This window comes from Mirounga leonina, unplaced genomic scaffold (genome assembly GCF_011800145.1).
Source record: "Mirounga leonina isolate KUSES-001 unplaced genomic scaffold, KU_Mleo_1.0 Mir_172, whole genome shotgun sequence".
NCBI classification, from domain to species: domain Eukaryota; kingdom Metazoa; phylum Chordata; class Mammalia; order Carnivora; family Phocidae; genus Mirounga; species Mirounga leonina.
In genome coordinates, this window is record NW_023270442.1 from 1,631,007 (window position 1) to 1,636,611 (window position 5,605).

The following is a 5,605-nucleotide window of genomic DNA, read 5'->3' on the forward strand; positions in this document are numbered from 1 at the left end:
TTTAATAATACCATACTCTTTCTGTTTGCTTCCTATGCCTAAACCTCTCTGTCAGCTTTATTGGGTCTTTCCTTTCTGACTCATGTCTAACTATTTCTTGATTGAGACTCAGTCTGTTCTCTTTCTCGGTGACCCCCTCTATTGCCATGAATTTAATCTCAGTCAGTATGCTGGTGGTATCAGGTCCCTATGTCCATTGCTGACTTGACATCTCCACTAAGATACCTTAAATGCACCTGAAATTTAACATGTCTGAAATAAAATCAATCCTGCATCCAAACACGCCCCAGTCTTCCCCTACTGGGTTAATACCACTCATTTGCTTACTTAAGCCCCAAAGACAAGAGATTTCCTTGAATACTCTCTTCATTTTATAAACCAAAATTATTACAACAGCCTAGCAGTCCTAGCAGTATTCTTTCTTCCAAAATATGCTGTGACTTTAAGACAAGCAACTACCATCTCAGACTAGTATCCATGTGTCTTAGTCTGCTCAGGCTGCTATAACAAAATACCATCAACTGGGTCGCTTAAATAACACATTTTTATTTCTCACAGTTCTGGAGGCTGGGAAGTCCAAGATTAAAGTTCCAGCATATTAGGTATCTGGTGAGGGTTGGCTTCCTTGCTTGTAGACAGCTGCCTTCTCCCTATAACTTCATGTGAGTGAGAAAGAGAGAGATCATCTCTCTCAGGTCTTTTTTCATAAGAGCACCCATCTCATTTATAAGGGCTCCATACTCTTGATCTAATTATCTCTCAAAGGTCCCGCTTCCATCGCTTCTCGGCCTTTTGGCTAAGATCAAGTGTAGTATCAAAGGTCCCGCTTCCAAATGCCATCATATTGGGGAGTAGAATTTGAATTTGGGGAGGTATGAATTTGGGGAGGACACAAATATTCAGCACATAGCACCCTGTTTCTACTTTTATATCCCTATAATAAACTCTTCTTCAAATATCCTTTAGGTGACCTTTGTAAAACTTAAAAGAAGGCAGAATAGCAGAGTGGTTGGTTATATGTGCAGGGTTTGGATTCAGACTGTGAAGTTCATACCCTGGCCCTTTACAAGAGGTGCAGTTTTGGGGGAAATTTCTTAATCTTTCAAAGATTCCATTTTTTTTCAGCCAGAAATAATAAAAAGGGTTTTTGAAAAATAATTGAATATGGATCAAGCCCATGGAACAGTGTTTGGCAAATGATACACGCTTAAAGTTAACTTTTGGGTGTTTTTTGAAAACTTCTACTCTCCAGCTAAAATGTCTCCAAATTACTTACCAATATTTGTTATACTAACCACATACTGTGCAACCTCAGTCATACGTATTTTCTTTGTGTTCTGCAGATACCTCAGGAGTCTTTCTACTAAGTTCATTGCACTTGCAGTCCCTTCTGTCTAGGACATTCTTCCATCAGATCCTTGCATGGCTCTCTCCTTTCATTCAGGCCCCAGCTCAAGTGCCATTTCTTCAAGTTGTTAAGTTTTAACCTTCTTGTCTAATAGTCATATCCCATGGGGCGCCTGGGTGGCTCAGTCGTTAAGCGTCTGCCTTCTGCTCAGGTCATGATCCCAGGGCCTTAGGATCGAGTCCTGCATCGGGCTCCCTGCTCCGTGGGAGACCTGCTTCTCCCTCTCCCACTCTCCCTGCTTGTGTTCCCTCTCTTGCCGTGTCTCTGTCAAATAAATAAAATCTTAAAAAAAAAAATAATAGTCATATCCCATGAAACACTGTTATTTTACCTACTTTCATTTTCACAATAAATCACATTACTATGTATGATTAATGCTTATTACTTTGGTGATTGTTTTCTGTCTGTATTCCTCTAAGAGTCTAAACTCCAAAGAGAGCAAGACCTTATCTACATTCTTCATCATCTATTCCCTGGATTATAGCAGTGCACGTCATATCATAAAGCCACCAAGAATATTTGCTGAAAGAATAAATATATGAATGAATAGCTCAGTGAACACATGGATGAATATATTATAGCCACTGAGACCTTGAAATGAACTACTAATGCCTTTATGACCACCTTGGCCAGTTCTGTGGGATCATATTCTCCCATTCAGGGATTCTGTTATACCCAACATGTCCCCTTTTTCAATTCTTTAGAACCATGACACTTCTATAGATGATTTGCAGGGAACATGAGAGATTTTATCACTTTGAGGAAATTCCATGTTAGCAATATATCTACATAATTATATAAACTTTGGGTAAGCAGTATTGATAAAATAATTGATTTTCCATACCTATTTTCTTTCTCAGGAGTGTTCAAATAATGGGGATAATTTTTAGATTATTCTTCAATTACTATTCACTAATTACTCTTGTCAACTACTAAGCTGTTGTTTACAGAAAAGAAAACCATCTATTTACTAAGAAAAGAAAATTAAAATTCCAAGGCAAATACATTATGCTGTTGTAAATTAATTTGTTCTCATTTATTGGTATGAAATGTCACATTTTATGCTAAGAGACAATATACTTTTATACAGAAATCATCTCAGTCTTCTAATTTTTTGAATATATAAATAACAACTTTTTATTCAACAGGAATAGGAGGCTAAATATTTCTTCTGGTTATATTTATTCAACTGATAGGCTGTTAAAATATCTCTGTATGTGTATATATAATTGTGTAGTAATTTTCTGTACATTTTAGCTTTTTTTGTTTTGTTTTCTTTACAGAGAATATTTCAGCATATCTAGGAGTTTCAAAGAGTGTAAAAAAAAAAAAAAGAGAAAATGTGTTTTTTCTAAGAAATCAAATTCCCATAATCAAGTAGCTTTAGAGAAGGACATGAGATTTATTCCTTACTATGAGGTTGCTTTGCTAGGATTCCAAAGGACATGAATCACTTTCCATAAAACTTAAGTTCAGAAGCACTAGGGAAAAGATGACATCTTAGCAAACTTCCATGTTTACCTTTCTATAATGGTTCTCTATTTCTAAGAGCAACTAATTCTGGGCCCCAGTCAGACATATAAGTTTTCAGTAGAAATATTCCTCCACAACTATGTCTTTTTCTGTTGTCCTTTTTGTAGTATAACTTCTTTGCTTTACTAGGAAAAATAGTAATTTAATTATTGCCAAAAAATAACACATTCCTTAGAATTTGGGTGTGTAAATTAAAATATGATCAGATAACCTGGCAGTATTCTTTGAAATAAATTTGTGCAATAAGTTTCCAGTATAAAAAAACATAAAAGAATTGTTGACTTCCAAGAACAATGTATTGAAGACATTTTTTTAGGAATTTGAATTACTGGAATAATGGGATGTTTTAAATACTATGCTCTTGTGTTCATTAACTGTAGATATTTCATTACGTTATTTTTTGTGCGTGTCAGAAATGTAAAAGTTAACACAAATGTATTGAGATTCATTGTTGGGGATAACATTTTAAGATCATGCATTGCTATGTATTCAAGTCAGATTTAGAACAAAGAACTTATGTTTATATGTTTATGATTTTTAATGTTTGACTCTAACTCAAACTTTGAAAAATAATGAATATTTTTAAACAACTATGATTGTCCAAAATGTCCATATTACTGCACTGTGACTATTTTTTAATTAACAAGCCCGTTAGATCCTACTGTTTTTCTGAAGTGCTTAGTTGGAAAGGATTTCTCACCTTTCCACTTACAAATGTCAAAATTAGTGTGGGTAATCATAGTAATCATTCCAACTCCTATGTATAATTAGCTAGCATTTATTTTTTTTACTAGAAAAAACATGTAACATGGTTACTGATGGGGTTTTGGAATATAACTGAGGTTCAGTGGAGTGAGGTCTGGAGTTGACAACCAAGAAAGAATTCTTGAGACATCTTTGGTGCAATATGGTGGTTTAGTAAAGCATGGGGACAGGACCCTATGGGCAGAAAGAGCTGCTGCACCAGGCATGTGAGGGGTGGCTGATTATATACCATGGGGTAGGGGGAGGTAGGAAAAGGGAGGTTTCAAGAGGATTTTCATATGTTAAAGAAGACTCACAGGGTACCAGAGGCCTTGCCATTATCAAGTTAAGGTTGTTTTTCCCTCTAGCAAGACATTAACATGAAGATAGTTGGGAGCTTCCTGGAAGAACATTACACTCTGCCCACCTAAAGTATCTGTCAATGGCTGCAGGTTATAAAGACATTAAATTATATCTACATTTCCTTCTGGAAGCTAGATTATTGATAGAAATGCTTTGTTCTTGTAGATTGCTAAAACGTTTGTAAACTGAGGGAGACTCATGTCTTGCAGGATTGTGATCTCTGCAAGTTAACTATTTGTTTTTCCTTTCCTTAGTTTTAGGGCAGCCAGGAGTGCCTGAGGAATGTCACATATATCTTATGGGGAGGGTGTTGTGGGGTGTCAGCTTCTGCTTTGTCCTCAGCTTGCCTTCTGTTCCCTCCTCAGTTATTATCATTTTTGTTCTTTGCCTATTACATAATCATGACTATTTTATTTATTTTTAATTAATTTATTTATTTTTAGTTTATATCACTTAAAGACCAGAATGAAGAATATATTTTGTACAGGTTACATTGTAAGAAAATTGATAAACAATGTATTTATTTAGATTAAATTTAGTACTCTTAGAAATAGTAACTTTTGTATATTAATGGATTTAACTACTTATTACATCTAATGTAATAGAGTATATTTATTAGGACTTAAAAATGAAATTAATGGCAAAAAACACTTGTTGTATACAAAATTATTCATATTAAGCATTGTAATTTCACAGCAACCTTGTGAGTTAGATACCATTATTATACCCATGTATTGGTGAAGAAACTGAGATACAGTATGATGACTTAATTTGTCCAAGATGACTTGGATTGTAATGGGATTGGGATCTGATCACAGTCTATAATGTATATCTGGTATAAGCATAAGATATATACTATACATGTTAATCTATTATCTATTTAATCTATTTATTATCTATTTCTCTAAAATTTTATACACACATGTGTTTTCTGGGAGATATAGATATACATACATAGATAATTTAGAAATCATATATGCATATTTAAAAATAATATGGCAAAGTAATTGTCATATTTTCAAGGATTAGTTGTTACTGTACAAAAAAGATAGAATGCTGTAGTTATAAGCTTCAGATTTAATTTTCAAATAAACTACAACTTAAATCAGTTATTCAACAATCTAATGATTAGTTTACCAATAATACTTTAAAATTTTAATTGGCCATGATAATGCTGTGTATCCTAGAGTAATGGCTCCTCAATCCTATAACTATCAGGAACTAACTGGCATAAATCATTTGGTATAGCATTCCAACTACTGTGTTTATTTTTCTTCCTTTCTTTCTTTTAATTAAAAAAAATTTTCAGCAAGCCTATTTATACTGAATATGCTGGATGTGAAAATAAATATCTCTTAAATATGTATTATTATTACATAATTTAATAATAATCGTTAGTGATGGCAAGTAGAATATAACAGGTATTTCTTATTATTTAAATACTTCACAGCCACATATGTTCCTCTTAAGTTTTCTTTTTCTATGTTTAGATTTGTTAATGTTTCTCTTTCAGTCACTTCCTTCTTTCCTTCCTTTTTTTCTTTTCTTTGTATTTTT